Below are 21,402 nucleotides of genomic sequence, written 5' to 3'. Positions count from 1 at the left end.
AATACTGCTGCGCGGTGTGGGATCCTTACCAGACAGGACTGACGGAGAACATCGAAAAAGTTCAAAGAAAGGCAGCACGTTTTGTATTATCGCGAAATATGGGAGAGAGTGTTACAGAAATGATACGGGATTTGAGCTGGACATCATTAAAAGAAAGGCGTTTTTCGTTTCGACGGTATCTTCTCACGAAATTTCAATCACCAACTTCCTCCTCTGCGAAAATATTTTTTTGATACCGACTTACATAGGGAGAAACGATCACCACGATTAAACAAGGGAAATAAAAGCTCTTGCGGAAAGATGTACGTGATCATTCTTTCCGCGCGCTATACGATATTGGAATAATACAGGATTGTGAAGGTGGTTCGATGAACCCTCTGCCAGGCACTTAAACGTGATTTGCAGGGTATCCATGTACATGTAGATGTAGAACACTATTCTAACGACAACGGACACTTGCAAGGCAGCGAGGGTATTGCACACATGCCGATCGTTGTCGAACACATCGACGCAACTTGTAGGGTTGGTTAGCACCTGCATTTATATTCAAGCGTGCATTTCTCGCTGTGTTTCAATATTTCTGTCCAAGCCCTGCACTTCTGACCCTACTACTGAATAAGGAAATGCACTGCATTTATTGCAGAACGATCCATTCACGAAGCTTATTTTGATACGAAACACAAGATATAAACATAGCACATTACTTCACTCATGTTGAGCTCGAAGCGGCGATCTGTAGTGATTACGTAGGAGAAGAAGACTTCTTAGCTGAGAGCGCTATAAAATTTTTTATTATAGATAACCGGTTTCGGTAAAAATACGTTACCATCTTCAGATCTGTAATAAAATTACAAGAAGTGCTGCAACTGTCATACTTGTACCTCCTACTTCAGTAGTTTCAACTCTACGCTGCTGCACGTAGACCTCTAGCTACGGTGGCGTAATAAAACGGTTTATTAATGGAGGCCTCTAAACATTCTTTTATTAATTACTCTGGCTTTTGCCGGGTCTGTGTTGTATCCTATCGGTTATTCAAGTTTCCATCTATACTGGATAACCTTTTTGTAAGTTGATGCATTAAGACAGATACTATATTCCTAGGCGTTGAGTTATATATTAGTCTGTAATTTATATTAACATAATACAATGAATGAGCTTCCATAGGTTTGTGAGTCAGGATTGCGTTTTGGTTTCTCATATTCATCTACATCTACATGATTACTCTGCAATTCACATTTAAGTGCTTGGCAGAGGGTTCTTCGAACCACAATCATACCATCTCCCAACCATTCCGCTCCCGAACAGCGCGCGGGAAGACGAACACCTAAACCTTTCCGTTCGAGCACTGATTTCTCTTATTTTATTTTGATGATCATTCCTACCTTTGTAGGTTGGGCTAAACAAAATATTTTCGCATTCGGAAGAGAAAGTTGGCGACTGAAATTTCGTAAATAGATCTCGCCGCGACGAAAAACGTCTTTGCTTTAATGACTTCCATCCCAACTCGCGTATCATATCTGCCACACTTTCTCCCCTATTACGTGATAATACAACACGAGCTGCCTTTTTTGCACCCTTTTGATGTCCTCCGTCAATCCCACCTGGTAAGGATCCCACACCGCGCAGCAATATTATAACAGAGGACGAACGAGTATAGTATAAGCTGTCTCTCTAGTGGACTTGTTGATTCTTCTAAGTGTCCTGCCAATGAAACGCAACCTTTGGCTCGCCTTCCCCACAATATTATCTATGTGGTCTTTCCAACTGAAGTTGTTCGTAATTTTTACACCCAGGTACTTAGTTGAATTGACAGCCTTGAGAATTGTAATCGAGTAATCGAATTCCAACGGATTTCTTTTGGAACTCATGTGGATCACCTCACACTTTTCGTTATTTAGCGTCAACTGCCACCTGCCACATCATACAGCAATCTTTTCTAAATAGCTTTGCAACTGATACTGGTCTTCGGATGACCTTACTAGACGGTAAATTACAGCATCATCTGCGAACAACCTAAGAGAACTGCCCAGATTGTCACCCAGGTCATTTATATAGATCAGGAACAGCAGATGTCCCAGGACGCTTCCCTGGGGAACACCTGATATCACTTCCATTTTACTCGATGAGTTGCCGTCTATTACAACGAACTGCGACCTTCCTGACAGGAAATCACGAATCCAGACGCACAACTGAGACGATACCCCATAGGCTCACAGCTTGATTAAAAGTCGCTTGTGAGGAATGGTGTCAAAAGCTTTCCGGAAATCTAGAAATACGGAATCAACTTGAGATCCCCTGTCGATAGCGGCCATTACTTCTTGCGAATAAAGAGCTAGCTGCGTTGCACAAGAACGATGTTTTCTGAAACCATGGTGATTACGTATCAATAGATCGTTCCCTTCGAGGTGATTCATAATGTTTGAATACAATATATGCTCCAAAACCCTACTGCAAACCGACGTCAATGATATAGGTCTGTAGTTCGATGGATTACTCCTACTACCCTTCTTAAACACTGGTGCGACCTGCGCAATTTTCCAATCTGTAGGTACAGATCTATCGGTGAGCGAGCGGTTGTATATGATTGCTAAGTAGGGAGCTATTGTATCAGCGTAATCTGAAAGGAACCTAATTGGTATACAATCTGGAGCTGAAGACTTGTCCGTATCAAGCGATTTGAGTTGCTTCAGTATTCTTTGGCTACAGGCGTCCTTCTACTCAGTCTAAGACACAGACTGTAATTATTTTTGTCTTCCGTTGGTGTCTCACGTAGTATTCATGGCCCATATCAAGGCTTAAACATCGGCTGTTTTTTTGGTGCACTAAATATGATGCCTCAGTGTGTAAAAATGGCTACAGGATCGCTTCCTTGTCCGTTCGTCCGTCTGTCCGCTTGTCTGTCTGTCTGTCTGTGAAGAACTCATTTTCTCAAGAACAGATAGACGAATCAAGTTCAGATTTCTGTAACATATTAAGGTTTTTCGTTTCTTGCTTGCGTAAAAAATTTAAGCTTCTAAGTCTAACCGATCAAAAGTTACTGCTATGTATGGCACATATTTTGATACTTGGAAATTCATCAAAACCTATAGCATCCTTCCCGTGGACCTAGAATCATGAAATTTGGCAAGAAGCAAGATTTCACAGTACAAGCAACGGAAAAAATTGGAAAATTTTTAATTTGCAATTATATAGCACGAAAAAATATTTTTGGTCATTTTTTTTATCCGTCTATCCGTCTGTGAAGACCATTTTTCTCTGTAACAAATTACTTAGCAGCATTCTGTCATTAAGAAATTATGAAAAGTATTTTATAAACATTTCACAATTTTTATATATGTATATCTGGAATCAAGATTGTTATTAAATTACGTATTTGACTTTTACTGATACAACGTATGTACTAAAGCGACACCTGTTGCGCTTGTGGTCAGTTCGTCTCAGGCGTTGGCTACTGATAGTCTTGCGGCGCCCTGGTAGGCATGACGTGTTATGATACGGGAATGACGTTTTGGCGAAATGTGATGTATATACTAATTTTAATGCTGACGTGACAACGCATCGCTCATTTCATGTTTTATGTACCTGGAAATTCAATGAAGCCGCCCGGAGTGGCCGAGCAGTTCTAGGCGCTTCAGTCTGGCACCGCGCGACCGCTCCGGTCGCAGGTTCGAATCCTGCCTCGGGCATGGATGTGTGTTAGGTTAGTTAGGTTTAAGTAGTTCTAAGTTCTAGGGGACTGTTGACCTCCGATGTTAAGTCCCATAGTGCTCAGAGCCATTTGAACCATTTTGAAATTCAATGAAAAGATTTTGTGTGTAGCTGGCACAACATGTTATAACTTCCACACTTTCCGATTTCACCTCCGTGTATCTGATACGTATAGAGTACTTTTCCGAACTCCACCGGACAACGGAGTACGTGGGAAGCGACGGCACGTGTGTTTGGCGTCCATGCGGCCCGTAAGTCACCCGACACGCGACGGGGACGCGATATGACGCTCGGCACGCGGCACGCCAGCACACTGCCTCCGCAGCAGTGCTCGGCTGATCCTTTGGCCAGTCAACATGCTTCCGAAATAACTTCATTGTACAGCCACCATAAGATGCTTAGAGAATATAACATGTACTTGCGAACCCGGAAATGCTTCGCAGTTGCTAAATATGTTCGGGAATTAGACATACGTCCTGATATCCTCCTCCCCATGTCCATTTCTTTCTCTCCCCCCTTTTATTTATCTCCTCCTCCTTCCCTCTCTTGTTCACTACCGACTCCCCCCTACTCTATGTCCATCTCCTCCTCTCCATATCTGTCTCCACCTCCTCTTCATTCCCCTCACTGCGTATTTCCTCGTTCGCCCTGTCTACGTCAATTTACCAACCCTCCCTCCTCTTCGTCCGCTTCCTCTTTCTCCCTCTCGCTGACCTTGCGCCTTGTGTACTGTTATAGCCAAAGAAACCTTGATTATGAACTGCAGACGCTTAAAATAAATGGGTAAATCAGTTGGGATCATTGATATACGAAGTATGAGAGACTTCTCTAACTGCTGCATCTGTCAGGATACTAGCTTCAATGATAGTATTTTGTACAGTTTTAACCTGCACCTGGGTGCACGAATGGCAAAACGTCATTTTTTCCGATGAATCCAGGTTCTGTTTACAGCATCATGATGGTCGCATCCTTGTTTGGCAACATCGCGGTGAACGCACATTGGAAGCGTGTGTTCGCCATCGCCATACTGGCGTATCACCCGGCGTGATGGTATGGGATGCCATCGGTTACACGTCTCGGTGACCTCTTGTTCGCATTGACGGCACTTTGAACAGTGGAATTTCAGATGTGTTACGACCCGTGCCTCTACCCTTCATTCGATCCCTGCGAAACCCTACATTTCAGCAGGATAATGCACGACCGCATGTTGCATGTCCTGTACGGGCCTTTCTGGATACAGAAAATTTTCGACTGCTGCCCTGGCCAGCACATTCTCCAGATCTCTCACCAATTGAAAACATCTGGTCAATGGTGGCCGAGCAACTGGCTCGTCACAATACGCCAGTCACTACTCTTGATGAACTGTGGTATCGTGTTGAAGCTGCATGGGCAGCAGTACCTGTACACGCCATCCAAGCTCTGTTTGACTCAATGCTCAGGCGCATCAAGGCCGTTATTAAGGCCAGAGGTGGTTGTTCTGGATACTGATTTCTCAGGATCTATGCACCCAAATTGCGTGAAAATGTAATCACATGTCTGTTCTCGTATAATATATTTGTCCAATGAATACCCGTTTATCATCTGCATTTCTTCTTGGTGTAGCAATTTTAATGGCCAGTAGTGTATATGGGAGTCTGGAAGCGTCGTGATGTCAGATGAGGAGCTAAGAACCAGGGGCATCATCAGGTTCCATCTGCTGGCAGTAACGGCTGGAGGGATGGGGGACATGCTAATCACGTGTCCCACTATCATAGAAAGCTCCTCGCACTGCTTGGTAGGCAGCAGTCTTACAGGCGGAACAGGCCTAAGGCCTAATCCGTTAGTGATATTCTCTTCTGTACAGGGTGATATTTTTTCCACCGTGTACAAATTCCAGGGAGTGATCGACGATATGGTACAGAACAAAAAATGGACTTTTGTCCAGAAATGCTCGGTTTCCATGCTAGAGACTATTTATTTAATCATACTTTGTTACAGAACCTGCGGCCTAATACGCGCTGTACTATGCAGCCAGAGTTACAGTGCGTGTTGAAAATGTTTTCCACGTGCGTCATCGCGTGTGTTCGCGCTGTAGCATGTTCTGTCTCACACGTTCACAACGGCCAGGCTGCATCCGAACAGTGTCAAAAACAGCAACAGCATGAATACGCTGCTCCAGTATCTCCACTTCTGTAATGGGCTCTGCATACACGATACTTTTGAGATTGCCCCATAACCATAAATTGCTCAGATTGAAATCCAGTGAACGATCAGCCCATGCTACTAGACCATATCGTCCGAGCCATCGACCATGGAACACACGAGTGAGATGTGGTCCACCTTAACCACGAAGTGGGCTGGAGCACCATCATGTAGCGGCCATATAACCCTTCAAATCGTCAATGGCACTTCTTCCAGCAACGGAGGCAAAGTTAATAGCAAGAAACGCCGATAGTTCCGGCCTGTTAGGTGACGTGGAAGGAAGACTGGACCGAAAATACGGCCGCCAATTATTCCGGCCCATACATTTCGGTTGCACCGATGTGATGGTTCAAATGGCTCTGACCACTATGGGACTTAACATCTGAGGTCATTAGTCCCCTAGAACTTAGAACTACTTAACTATATATGACGGTAGTATCTGTTCCCGAAAGAACAGTTACCGTGGATGACCATGCAGCTTTGCTAGAAATGAAATGATAATTAAATAGACACCATAGCTGCAAGGAGGCGTTGATACACTTCATTGGGGACATGTTGAAAATGTGTGCCCCGACCGGGACTCGAACCCGGGATCTCCTGCTTACATGGCAGACGCTCTATCCATCTGAGCCACCGCGGGCACAGAGGATAGTGCGTCTGCAGGGACTTATCCCTTTCACGCTCCCCGTGAGATCCACATTCCCAACATGTCCACAACACTACATTCGTAGTGCGCCTAATAGACAACATGTCCCCAGTGAAGTGTATCAACGCCTGCTTGCAGCTAGGGTGTCTATTTAATTATCATTTCAGAACTACTTAAACCTAACTAACCTAAGGACATCACACACATCCATGCCCGAGGCCGGATTCAAACCTGCGACGGTAGCGGTCGCGCGGTTCCAGACTGTAGCGCCTAGAACCACTCGGCCACTCCGACCGGCACCGATGTGATGATTCGCTGTCACCATACCATGGGGGTTCTGTATACTATCCCACAGATTACTGTTATGGAAGTTGAAGATACCACTCCGCCTAATGGTGGCCTGACTGTTCGAATGATGGATGACACAAACCCCGGAATCGTAGTTACCTGGTGAAGAAACCAGAGACAAAACTGCTCCCTATGTGGAAAATATGTCGCTAGTAAGCCCTGCGCACGCGGTAAGTTGTAAGTACAAAACCCATTGTCACGGAGAATGTTCCCCACAGTCGCCTCGCTTACTCTGTACTGGTGGACCAACTGCCTGGGACTGACACGGCGGTCGCCTTCCACAGTATTAATCACATTTTCCTCCAAGTCTAGTGTCCAAACATTTTGGGTACATCCTCCATGATCCCCTGCTTCCTGAAACGACCCTGTCTCAGACAAACGGCGAAACACTCTTGCAAACATTGAATGCTGTAACTGTTGTCGGCGGGGATAGGTCTCCTGACACAACCTTGCTGCCCGCCGACCATTGCCATTTGCCTTTCCGTAAATCAACACCATGGCGGCAAACTCACGATTCGAATACAGAACCATTGTGTACAACACGGTACCACATCCACTACAACTAGAGTGAGCAAGAGAAGTGACTCGGACACAACATTACCAATTACTATGGCCGGAGAGGGCGCTAGGGCATGACCTATGAGCAACAGTACCAATCTCTAGGAGGAAACCATGCGTACTGTGACTGTGGCTGTGTGCCACAGTGTGCCAAGGTGTGTATTAGACCGTAGCCTCTGTAATAAAGTAATGTAGAATAAAAGGTCTCTAGCATGGGAACCAAGCATCTCCGGACATAAGTTGATTACACCTTTTCTGTTCCGTATACTCTCATCGATCAATCTCTAGAGTTTGTACACGGTGGAAAAAATCGTCCCGTTTATTTGGAAGACAAAAACGTACCTAGCCTCAGGCGGTTTACAGCCCCTCTGCAGATGACAATGCGTGTATATTATTCAAATGCTGTCTGAACTACATTGTTTTAACCAGTATCGGTTTGAGCGATTGAGTCAGGCTCAGTCGATGTCAACAGATTGTCTTGCACCCGTCGACTGATTGTTTGTCACATATCTTTGTTACTTATTATCAGCCGCGCGGGATTAGCTGAGAGGTCTCAAGCGCTGCAGTCATGGACTGTGTCGCTGGTCCCGGCGGAGGTTCGAGTCTTCCTTCGGGCATGGGTGTGTGTGTTTGTCCTTAGGATAATTTAGGTTAAGTAGTGTGTAAGCTTAGGGACTGATGACCTTAGCAGTTAAGTCCCATAAGATTTCACACACACGCGCGCACACACACACACACACACACACACACACACACACACACACACACACACACTATCAGAAACTGTATGATAAGATGCTGCGGAAGGAGGTCACTGTGTCAAAACGTCAGCAATTACCACTCCACTGTTGTGAGAATAATCTCTTATTAAGTAAGTCCATTTCTTAGTTCAAAATGTTAAAATGTGTGTGAATTCCTAAGGGACCAAACTGCATAGGTCATCGGTCCCTAGATTTACACACTCCTTAAACTAAGTTAAACTAACTTATGCTAAGAACAACACACACACACACACTCACACACACACACACACACACACACACACACACACACATACACACACACCCATGCCCGAGGGAAGACTCGAACCTCCGGCGGAAGTTGCCACGCAGCCCATGACAGGACGCCTCAAACCGCGCGGCCACTCCGCACGGCATTTCTTAGTTATAAACCGTTCGTTATAGAACTACGAGCGCATTTGGCGAAGTAGCTGTACCACACGAAAAAGAAACAGGAATCTCCCACGATTCACATAGCTGATGAAGAACTGGGTATTTCACGTGACAAGGAAGAGAGGTACAACAAACGCCGAAAAATAATGCAATAGCTTTATGGAACCCGTCGTTGTCGTAAGACCATTCAGAGAAACATTTCTTCGATGAAATCTGTGGCAGCCTCGTCTTTCCCTTTTAATATTCATGACCCTTCGCCGTTGACAGATATCACTGCTTCTGGAACTGAGAAAAAGCAAATTGATCCAAGCGTCCCAAATGCTTCAGGAACAACGAACCGGTAGCAGGAGAACTGAACGGCATTCGGCCGCATGACGAGTCATGTTTCCACTGTGCACACACCCAGCGATCATGCGTCCGGCGTAAACATGATTGACCGACACGCCATATCGACCGCCACTGCAGCGTCGAGGGGGAAGTTATCGAACCAACGAACGCCACGCACCCGACGCACCCTGCGTGGAGAAAGCGCCCGTGTCTCGGAGTTCCTTGTGACGGGTTCCCGGTAACTGTCGGGGTCGATGGTCAAATTTTACCGTACTGCCGTTTAGTGACAAAACAGCAAGCATACCGAGTATCCGACCAAATCCGCGACTGGATTCAAGACTTCCAATCAAATGCAACTCAGCCCATCGGTATCGCCGGCCGCTGTGACCGAGCGGTTCTGGGCGCTTCAGACCGGAACCGCGCTGCTGCTACGGTCGCAGGTTCGAATCCTGCCTCGGGCATGGATGTGTGTGATGTCCTTAGGTTAGTTAGGTTTAAGTAGTTATAAGTCTAGGGGCCTGATGACCTCAGATGTCCCATAGTGCTTAGAGCTATTTGAACCATTTGAACATCGGTATTAACGGTAGAAAATCGGCAGATGTAATAAAGATAATTTCCAGAGTACCCACAGGAAGTGTGGCAGGGCAGTTGCTGTTTAAAATGTATATATATGACAAAGTAGAAAGCGTCGGAAGGTCTTTAATTCGCAGACAATGCGGTTGTCTATAAGAAAGTAGCAACGCCAGAAGACAGTAACCGTTTGACGAAGGACCTTCAGGAGGAGGAGGACGAGATTAGTGTTTAATGTACCGTCGACAACGCGGTCATTAGAGATGGAGCACAAGCTCGGATTAGGGAAGGATGAGGGAAAAAAATGGGCCGTGCCCTTTAAAAGGAACCATCGGGATGCCTGAAGCGATTTAGGGAAACCATGGAGAACCTAAATGAGGGTGCCCGGAAGGACCTATGAGGACTGCTGAAAGGTGCAGAGACTGGCAGCTGACCCTGAACGTTAATGAATGTAACACAATGCACATACTGAACAATATAAATTCACCTTTGTACAACTACGAGGGCGGTTCAGAAAGTAATCTCCGATTGGTCACAGTGCGGGTTGTGGGGGGAGTAGCGACGCCATCTGTGCGTTCACGCACTCAACAGGTCAGTCGGCATCAAGCCGTGGTCGAGTGAACGTCGTACCTGCGCTAGTTTAGTTTTTGTGGCAGTTTGAAATGTGTGCTGCAATAGAAAACCCCGCCAAATGTGAAGTGCGTGCTGTCATAAGGTTTTTTACAGCCAAAGGATATTCTGCAGCAGCTATTCATCGTGAGCTTTGTGCCGTGTACGGACCAAGAGTTATGAGTGAAGGAGTTGTCCGTGAATGGGTACGTTTATTTAAAAGTGGACGAGAAAACGTTCATGATGAAGAGAGGAGTGGTAGACCATCATTGGTGACTGACGAACTCGTTCAGACAGTTGATGCAAAAGTTCGTGAAAATCGACGTTTCTCAATGTCGGAGTTGTCTACTGGTTTTCCACAGATTTCTGAGACTCTCTTGTACGAGATAGTGACAGAAAGATTGGGTTACCGTAAGTTCTGTGCACGATGGGTGCCCAAAATTCTTACCGACCACCACAAAACTCAAAGAATGGCCTCTGCATTAGACTTTCTGTCACGTTATGAGGACGAAGGAGAACCATTGTTAAACAGAATCGTGACCAGTGACGAAACCTGGATTAAGTACGTGAACCCTGAGACAAAAGAACAATCTAAGATGTGGGCACATTCAAATTCGCCTACCAAACCAAGAAAAGCCTCGCAAGATTTTTCTGCCAGAAAACTGATGGCAACGGTGTTTTGGGATGCCAAAGGGGTGTTGTTGGTTGAATTCATGGAACGTGGTACGACCATTAATCAAGACGTGTACTGTGAAACAATAAAAAACTTACGACGGGCTATACAGAACAAACGCCGTGGTATGCTGACTTCCGGTATCGTTTTTTTGCACGATAACGCCCGTCCTCACTCTGCTCGCAGAACAACGGCCCTTCTTGAGTCCTTCAAGTGGGACGTTATCAACCATCCACCTTACAGTCCAGACCTGGCGCCAAGTGATTATCACCTCTTCATGCATTTGAAGAAATGGCTCGGGTCACAGCGGTTTGATGACGACGAAGAGCTCAAAGATGCGGTCACAGGCTGGCTCCAGGCACAAGCGGGTGATTTTTATGCAGAAGGAATTTCAAAGCTTGTGAAGAGATACGATAAGTGCCTCAATCGCTATGGAGACTATGTAGAAAAATAGTGCAAAGATGTAGTTGTACGATGTATATATTAAAATATTTTTATTTAACTTGGTGTATTTTTTTAAATCAACCGGAGGTTACTTTCTGAACGGCCCTCGTATAATATATGGATATGCTTACATTGCAGACGCTCTGTCCATCTGACCCACCGAGGGCACAGAGGATAGTGCGACTGCAGGGACTATCTCGCGCACGCCTCCCGCGAAACCCACATTCTCACCTTTTATGTCCACACACTATATTCGTAATGTCCCTACCCAATACACTCTTTCGGACATGTCCGAAAGAACAGACACCATATCCGTATAGTACATATTTCTGGCGATACCGGCCATGACTTCTTCTTCTGTGCGGATGCACACATATTACCCGAACTCTTACTGGACTTCGTAAGAATGTCTTCCACGAATAATGAGTGTGTTGGGTAGGGACACTACGAATATAGTGTGTGGACATACAAGGGGATAATGTGGGTCTCGCAGGAGGCGTGAGCGAGATATTCCCTGCAGTCGCACTATCTTCTGTGCCCTTGGTGGCTCTGACGGATAGAGCGTCTGCCATGTAGGCAGGAGCTTCCGGGTTCGAGTCCCGGTCGGGGCACACATTTTTACCTGCCCCCGTTGATATACATCAACGCCCGTCAGCAGCTGAAGTTATTAATATATAATTCTAACTACACTTTTCGGTGACAAATTTCTGGAAACAGTAACAGGGCTCTTTAGTAGGTGGGAGAACGATCCAGAGATGCTCAACACACTCCAGGGGCAGACGCTACAAGAGAGGCGTTGTGCATCACGGAGAGGTTTAGTTTCGAAATGACGGGAAGAGTCGAAGAACATATTACGAGGGTTGACTGGAAAGTAATGCTTCCACCTTCGTAACTCTTCGAGAGTTGGCAGCATTGGTATGCGGCAGGTACTGGCTTGTTCCGTAGCCTCTTCTCTACAGCTCCAGTAAGCAGGAAGCCATAGCATTGAACGGTTGTGTTGTTACAGTGTGAAGCATGGAACCCTGCTGCGCAGACGGTTGGTCAATGCGATTTCAGCAACGTGCAGTCATTGAATTCTTCACAGCAGAAGGTGTCACCCCAAAGGAGATTCATCAGAGAATGAAAGCAGTATACGGTGGTTGTGTTGATGTGAGTACTGTGCGTCGTTGGGTGAGTAAGTTTAAAGATGTAGAGATGGGAACAACTGTCCTGCGCCACAAACAAGGAGTTGGACGTCCTGTGACAGCAACCACCAAGTTTCACAAGCAAAATGTTGATAGATTGATTCAGGACGATTGTTGTATCACTCAGAGAGAAACAGCAAGCACAATCGGCATTTCACAAGAACGTTTGGGTCACATTATTGCTTTGCTTGGCTAGCGGAAGATCTGAGCACGATAGGTACCCTGGATGCTGACTCCTGAAATGAAAGCGCACAGACTTTAAATTTGCCAGGAACTCCTCTTGCTTTACGAGAATGAAGGTGACGCCTTTCTCCATTCTGCTTTTATTCTCTGATGAATCTCCTTTGGGATGACACCTTCTGCTGTCAAGAATTCAGTGACTGCACGTTGCTTAAATCGCACTGACCGACCGTCTGCGCACGTTTCCATACTTTACACTGTAACAACACAATCGTTCAAATGGTTCAAATAGCTCTGAGCACTATGGGACTTAACATATATGGTCATCAGTCCCCCACAATCGTTCAATGCTAAGGCTTCCCGCCGACTGGAGCTGTAGAGAAGAGGCTACAGAACAAGCCACTACCTGCACATACCAACGGTGCTAGCTGTTGAAAAGTTACGAATGTGGAGGCATTACTTTTCAGTCAACCCTCGTACTTCCTCCCACATACATCTCCCGAAATGACCACGATGACGATATTCGAGAAATTAGACCTAATACTGAGGCATACAGATAATCGTTTTTCCCACGTGCCATTCGCGAGTGGAACAGGGAAGGGAAAATCAGTTAGTGATTCCACAAGTGCCCGCCGCCACACACCGTCAGGTGGCTTGCGGATACTGTTCTAGATGTAGACAGTACAGGATATGTGTCCATACTGCAGCTGTATTTTCGGTCATCACTGTTTAGATTGACATGATGCCATTCTCCATTCCACTTGCCGAATATTGTCTTAATTTCAATCTATTACATCGCACGTCATCGACCACCTACATTGAACTCATATCCAGGACTGCTCGCGCGATTCCTTGTTTTGCCTACAATTTTCAGCGACCATTAGACTTATCAAGCACACCAGCAAAATATCTATAGTCATCTCAAGGAAAGTCACCTCCCCTGCGGGTCCGGGGATTAGAATAGGCCCGTGGTATTCCTGCCTGTCGTAAGAGGCGACTAAAAGGAGTCCATCCCCCTCACGGGGGTAGTTAGCGCCTGCGTCCGGAGACGGACGGTTCCACGACCTATAATCGTGGTCTTTTTGGTTTTTCACTTCTCGTTTCTTCCTTCCTTTTGTTGGTTCCTTTCCTTGCTCTTCTCGACCTCACTGTCTTCCTTACTCTTTCCCTTGACTTCTCCTTGCCTTCTCATTCCCTTTTTCTCCTTGCCTTCTCATTGCCTTTTTCTCCTTGCCTTCTCATTGCCTTTTTCTCCTTGCCTTCTCATTGCCTTTTTCTCCTTGCCTTCTCATTGCCTTTTTCTCCTTGCCTTCTCATTACCTTCTTCTCCTTGCCTTCTCATTACCTTCTTCTCCATGCCTTCTCTGGTCTCCGCCTCGGCGTTTGAGACAGTCTGTCCTCTTTCTCCCTCTCCCTCTTCTTTTTCCTCTTCTTCCTTCCTCCCTGTGCGTGCCTGAAGTCCGACCCACGCGTTCGCACGCGTAGCCGGTGACGGGGTAACGCGTAATTCCCCGCCCTGGGTAGACATGTAAGGCACGCACGTACCCCCTGGTAAAGGCCAGGCCCGGGGAGGGGTGATTGCCTGAGCTGATACCTTCTGACCATGCCGATTGGTCCCTCCGTCTGTTTCTCGGGAGGTGTGACCTGAGGTGTAAACATTCACCTAAGGCGGGAGTGCCCTCTGAGAGGGTCCCCACAAGGAAGGAGCGCGCCATCGGAGACGCTGGCAATCATGGGGGATTCCTCCGCAATGGATTCTACTCCATCTCTTTCGACTTCGACTCAAAAACGGAAACGTGACCAGCCAACAGTGACAAAAGTACTACCGCCTGCCCCACAGTTCCTCGTAGTTTCTCGATCTGAGGACGGAAAGGATTTTTCCTCTGTCAACCCTTTCGTTATTCAGAAGGGCGTAGATGCCATAGCCGGATCTGTCAAATCTTGTACCAGATTGCGAAACGGCACCTTATTACTAGAAACTGAGAGTGCCTTTCAGGCACAAAAACTGTTTCGGGCCACCCTCCTGTACACGTTCCCTGTCCGGGTGGAGGCCCACCGAACTTTGAACTCGTCTCGTGGTGTAGTCTATACTAGCTCCCTCGACGGATTGACTGATGAGGAGCTTCAATCATTCCTCGCTGAGCAGGGCGTGACGGCTGTCCATAGGGTCATGAAAAAGGTCAACAATGACCTTGTACCGACCCGGACAATTTTCTTGACCTTCGATAGTGTTAAGCTGCCATCGCGCCTCAAGGCGGGCTACGAGGTTATTTCTGTTCGCCCCTATGTCCCGACAGCTACGCGCTGCTACCAGTGTCAGCGTTTCAATCACACTAGACAGTCTTGTTCCAATGCGGCTACATGTGTCACTTGTGGCAGGGATGCCCATGAGGGTGACTGTCCACCTCCGTCTCCTCGTTGTGTGAACTGTCAGGGTGACCATGCCGCATCCTCCCGCGACTGTCCTGTCTATAAGGAAGAACGCTGTATCCAAGACGGGTCAAAGAGAAAGTGTCCACCTCGGCTGCTCGCAAGCTATTGGCTAGTAGGAAGCCCACGCTGCTCCCAGCGGGGAAATACAGTACTGTCCTCGCCTCTCCTCGGACTACCCGGGAGGTAGCAACCCAGACATGCGATCTGACCTTCAGCACCACGGTCGTCCGTTCGGCCAGTGCTAAGATCGCGCGGTCGACGTCTCCTCTTCCTCCCATCACCCCACAGACACGAGCACCTTCCTCAGCTTCTGCTAAGACGAAGACATCGAAGTCAGATGCACGGGCCTTCAAGAAGGAACCATCCCGTGCAGACTTCCTCCGTACCTCGACCTCCCAGCCTTCGACCGGTACTTCCACTACACGTCCTTCCAAAAAGGCGCATAGGAAGCACAGTTCTCCTCCGCCACGGCGCATTCCTTCTCCTGCGCCACCCAGCGGTTGCCGCCCCAGGCCGTCATCTGTTTCGCCTGGCCGCACCGCTGGTAGCCGTACATCTGGCCGTTCACTGGCGGAGGAAGCTCCCCCTCCCGGCCATCCTCCCGAGATGGCCGATGACCCTATAGACCACATGGACGATGACTGTCCGCCTACTGATAGCGGCGGCAGTGCTCGCTCGAAGCCAGGCCCTAAGCGGCCTTCGAGGTGACCACTTCTCTCATCTTCCTTTTCTTACGATGGCACTTATTCACTGGAATATTCGCAGCATTCGCTCCAACCGAGAGGACTTGAAGTTGCTGCTCCGCTTGCACCGTCCGCTCGTCGTAGCCCTCCAGGAAACGAAGCTACGCCCATGCGATCAAATTGCCTTGGCACACTACACCTCTGTGCGTTTTGACCTACCCCCTGTGGTAGGTATCCCAGCTCATGGAGGGGTTATGTTGCTGGTCCGGGATGATATTTACTACGATCCCATCACGTTGCACACCGGCCTGCAGGCAGTTGCCATCCGCATTACTCTCCCCACTTTTACGTTTTCCTTTTGTACCGTTTACACTCCATCGTCATCTGCCGTTACCAGGGCAGACGTGATGCAACTTATTGCTCAGCTACCTACACCATTTTTGTTAACTGGAGACTTCAATGCCCACCATCCCCTTTGGGGCTCTCCAGCATCCTGCCCGAGGGGCTCCTTGTTAGCAGACCTTTTCAACCAGCTCGATCTTGTCTGCCTCAATACTGGCGCCCCTACTTTTCTTTCGGACACATCTCACACCTATTCCCATTTAGACCTCTCTATATGTACTCCCCAACTTGCACGCCGGTTTGAGTGGTATGCACTTTCTGATACATATTCGAGCGACCACTTCCCGTGTGTTATCCATCTCCTGCAGCATACCCCCTCTCCGTGCTTCTCTAATTGGACCATCTCCAAGGCAGACTGGGGGCTCTTCTCTTCCAGGGCGACCTTTCAGGATCAAACCTTTACAAGCTGCGATCGTCAGGTCGCACACCTCACGGAAGTCATTATCGCTGCTGCTGAATATTCCATCCCTCACCCTCCTTCTTCTCCACGTCGCGTACCGGTCCCCTGGTGGACCGCGGCATGTAGAGACGCTTTACGTGCTCGTCGACGTGCTTTACGCACATTTAAACGCCACCCTACAGTGGCGAATTGTATCAATTATAAACGATTACGTGCTCAGTGTCGTCGTATTATCAAAGAAAGCAAGAAAGCCAGCTGGGCTGCTTTCACAAGCACCTTCAACAGTTTTACTCCTTCTTCTGTTGTCTGGGGTAGCCTGCGCCGGCTATCTGGCACTAAGGTCCACTCACCAGTTTCTGGCTTGAAGGTCGCGAATGACGTCCTTGTAGCCCCTGAGGCTGTCTCCAATGCCTTCGGCCGCTTTTTCGCAGAGGTTTCGAGCTCCGCTCATTACCACCCTGCCTTCCTCCCCCGCAAACAGGCAGAGGAGGCTAGGCCACCTAACTTCCGCTCCTCGAATTGTGAAAGTTATAATGCCCCATTCACCATGCGGGAACTCGAAAACGCACTTGGCCAATCACGGTCCTCTGCTCCAGGGCCAGATTCTATTCATATTCAGATGCTGAAGAACCTTTCTCCTGCGGGTAAAGGTTTTCTTCTTCGTACATACAATCGCATCTGGATTGAGGGACATGTTCCCGCATGCTGGCGCGAGTCTATTGTTGTCCCGATTCCTAAGCCGGGGAAGGACAAGCACTTGCCTTCCAGTTATCGACCTATCTCGCTTACCAGCTGTGTCTGTAAAGTGATGGAGCGAATGGTTAACTCTCGATTGGTTTGGCTGCTCGAGTCTCGACGCCTACTTACCAATGTACAATGTGGATTTCGTAGGCGCCGCTCTGCTGTTGACCATCTGGTTACCTTGTCGACCTTCATTATGAATAACTTCTTGCGGAAGCGCCCGACCGCGGCTGTGTTCTTTGATTTGGAGAAGGCTTACGACACCTGTTGGAAGGCGGGCATTCTCCGCACCATGCATACATGGGGCCTTCGCGGTCGCCTCCCTCTTTTTATTCGTTCCTTTTTAATGGATCGACAGTTCAGGGTACGTGTGGGTTCTGTCCTGTCCGACACCTTTCGCCAGGAGAATGGGGTGCCACAGGGCTCAGTCTTGAGCGTCGCTCTCTTCGCCATCGCGATCAATCCAATAATGGATTGCCTCCCAGCTGATGTATCAGGCTCCCTTTTCGTGGACGATTTTACCATCTATTGCAGCGCGCAGTGTACACGTGTCCTGGAGCGCTGTCTTCAGCGTTCTCTTGACCGTCTTTACTCCTGGAGTGTCGCCAATGGCTTCAGTTTTTCTGCCGAGAAGACGGTCTGTATTAACTTCTGGCGCTACAAAGAGTTTCTCCCACCGTCCTTACGACTCGGTCCCGTTGCTCTCCCAATCGTGGAGGCAACCAAATTTTTAGGCCTTACATTTGACAGGAAACTTAGCTGGTCTCCACATGTGTCATATTTGGCCGCCCGTTGTACCCGTTCTTTAAATGTCCTCCGTGTTCTCAGTGGTCTGTCGTGGGGAGCGGATCGAACCGTCCTACTTCGTCTATATCGGTCGATCGTCCGCTCCAAGCTGGATTATGGGAGCTTCGTATACTCCTCTGCACGGCCATCCATCTTACGCCGCCTCAACTCCATACAACATCGGGGTTTACGACTTGCGATCGGAGCATTTTATACCAGTCCCGTAGAGAGTCTTCATGCTGACGCTGGCGAATTGCCACTCACCTACCGGCGCGATATACTGCTTTGTCGGTATGCCTGTCGGCTACTGTCAATGCCCGACCATCCGTCTTATCGTTCCTTTTTTGACGACTCTCTTGACCGTCAATACGGGTTGTATGTCTCTGCCCTGCTACCCCCTGGAGTTCGCTTTCGTCGCCTCCTTCAACACCTTAATTTTTCACTCCCTGCAACCTTTCGAGTGGGCGAGAGCCGCACGCCACCTTGGCTCCAGGCTCAGGTCCGCGTTCACCTTGACCTCAGCTCGCTCCCAAAAGAGGTCACCCCCGGTTCGGTCTACCACTCCCGTTTTTTGGAACTTCGTTCGAAGTTCATCGACATGACTTTCATTTATACAGATGGCTCTAAGACCAATGACGCGGTCGGGTGTTCCTTTATTGTCGAGGCACAAAGTTTCAAATACCGGCTCCATGACCATTGTTCTGTCTTCACAGCTGAGCTCTTTGCCCTCTACCAGGCTGTTCTTTACATCCGCCGCCACCGACATTCTGCTTATGTCATCTGCTCAGATTCCCTGAGCGCCATCCAGAGCCTCAGTGATCCGTACCCGGTTCACCCTTTCGTACACCGGATCCAACGCTCTCTTCAGCAGCTGGTGGACGTCGGTTCTCCAGTTAGCTTTATGTGGGTTCCTGGCCATGTCGGTATCCCTGGGAACGAAGCTGCAGATGCCGCGGCCAAGGCTGCGGTCCTCCAGCCTCGGACAGCTTTTTGTTGCGTCCCTTCGTCCGATTTTAGCAGGGTGATTTGTCGGCGCATCTTATCTCTGTGGCATGCCGATTGGGCTGCACTTACCGACAACAAGCTTCGGGCCTTAAAACCTCTTCCCGTTGCTTGGACGTCCTCCTCACGCCCTTCTCGGCGGGAGGAGGTCGTTTTAGCCCGGTTAAGAATTGGACACTGCCGGTTCAGCCATCGCCATCTGCTGACGGCTGCGCCGGCGCCGTTCTGCCCATGTGGGCACTTGCTGACGGTTAGACACATTTTAATGTCCTGTCCAGATCTTAACACACTGCGCCTCGATCTTAACCTGCCAAATACTTTCGATGCCATTTTAGCGGATGACCCACGAGCAGCTGCTCGTGTTCTTCGTTTTATCAATTTGACAAACCTCGCTAAGGACATTTGATGATGCTGTTTTTTAATCCTATGCCTGTCAGTCTGTCTTTTATCGTGTTTTCCCTTTTAGTTGTTGTGGTCAACTTGTGCCTCGCGGTGTATTCTTAGAGTAGTCAGGGCGCTAATGACCATTGAAGTTGTGCGCCCTAAAACCACAAAAAAAAAAAAAAAAAGGTCACGCTAACACCATGTGAAACAGCCGCTAACGTTGATAAATCGGAGAGGAAAAATCTTAACAAATTTGTTCAGGTATTCTCGATCCAACTGAAGCCACTCACAGATGATCAGATCCCGTAGTGCTACAAGACTGCGTAGGTGTTGACTGCTACGTTTCACCCGTTGTCCCAAACAACCGAAGTGGTTTTCTATTATTTTAAGTGGCCTGAGAGTTTTTTTTTCCTTCAGTAGTACTCAAGAGTCCATCTGGTCTCAATTCTGACAGAATCGTCTTATCGTCTATGCACTCAAACTATCCTTCCAAATGAGCCGAAAACCAAATTTCACATCGCGTAGTATATCGCCAAGATAAGCGACTGTCGTCTATAACGGAAATGTTATGCAGTGCCAGTCATGAAACCGAAGGCTGGTTGCCCAGAACAATGCTTCGCCAGACACAGCCGCGATGGAGGTAGTATGTGTTCGCTTCCTTCCTATCTTGGTTAACACACTGGACTCGCATTCGGAAGGCGACCGTTCAAACCCGCGACCGGCCATTCAAATTTAAGCTTTCCGTGATTTCCCTAAATCGCTCCAGGCAGATGCCGGATTGGTTCCTTTGAAAGGGCACGGCCGATTTCCTTCCCCATCCTTGGCCAAATCCGAGCTTGTGCTCCATCACTAACGACCTCGATGTCGACGGCATGTTGAACCCAATCTTCCTTCCTTCCTTCCTATCAGACAACCAGCTAACTACACAGATACGGGTAACCCATAGCTCACGGAAGGATCCGTACATTTTTTTTCCACTTATACACATGACAGTCAAATCAAATACCATTAATAGTCCTACGAGAAACAGAAATCCGAAACGTTTTAATACAAAACAAACATAACCAAATCATCCACTAAAACACACCATGAACCATTGAAAACATCGTGATAATACACAGAATGGCGTTTTCTATTGTCTCGAAAATTTGCATATTTAGTTTCTAAATGATGCCCTCCAGAGAAAGGCTTCATGATAGTGGTGTCAGATGGAAAAAACAGTATTTCACTCAGCATCACTTGAAAGCAATGAAATGCGTTTCCCACAGTAGAAGCTAGAGGTAAATGTCAATAGGGCCTCCCGTCGGTTAGACCGTTCGCCGGGTGCAGGTCTTTCGATTTGACGCCACTTCGGCGACTTACACGTCGATGGGGATGAAATGATGATGATTAGGGGAACAGAACACCCAGTCCCTGAGGGGAGAAAATCTCCGACCAAGCCGGGAATCGAACCCGGGCCCTTAGATTTGACATTCTGTCGCACTAACCACTTTTTTTCCCCGCCACTCAGCTACCGGGGGCGGACAAAGCTAGAGGTAAAACAGCAGTATATAATATTCGTATTTGTGAGTATTTTCAAAACCCAATTTATAAAACTAGAATTCTAAGAGTAAGGAAATAAGAGTTTAGTAATCTGGTGAAAGAAACGAAAATAGGCATAGTTAATTCTTCAAGAATATTCCAGCAAAAGAATTTAAGTAAGAATTAGATAGCTGCGATGAAAAGAACACAATCTACGATCATTAGATACGGGCTTACACGACATAAAAAATACTGAAGAAGTTGTTGATTACAACAGAAGACATGCTGCGGATCTCTGCTCCAGAATTGACAACGAAGCACCAATTCCAAGATGGAAGGGGCACGAAATACGCCGCGGCCGTATTTAAGCAACCATTAGCGTTATTAAACTGGGGTAATTTAGAAAAACAAGGAAAACCTATCAGGATGAATAAAGATACGAACCTCTTT

General features: G+C 47.7%; 1 protein-coding gene and 1 non-coding gene across 2 annotated transcripts in view; both read right to left on the bottom strand.

The window, feature by feature from the left end:
- LOC126484493 (ras-related protein Rab-23) overlaps positions 1-21,402 on the bottom strand; it is a 497,835-nt gene that overhangs the window by 218,037 nt on the left and 258,396 nt on the right. The gene's annotated exons all lie outside the window — the stretch shown is intronic.
- Trnat-ugu (transfer RNA threonine (anticodon UGU)) lies at positions 6,456-6,530 on the bottom strand. Its single transcript has one exon. It is a non-coding gene; the product is annotated as a tRNA-Thr (tRNA).

Source organism: Schistocerca serialis, chromosome 6 (genome assembly GCF_023864345.2).
Source record: "Schistocerca serialis cubense isolate TAMUIC-IGC-003099 chromosome 6, iqSchSeri2.2, whole genome shotgun sequence".
NCBI lineage: Eukaryota > Metazoa > Arthropoda > Insecta > Orthoptera > Acrididae > Schistocerca > Schistocerca serialis.
This window is presented reverse-complemented; position numbering and strand designations above follow the sequence as displayed.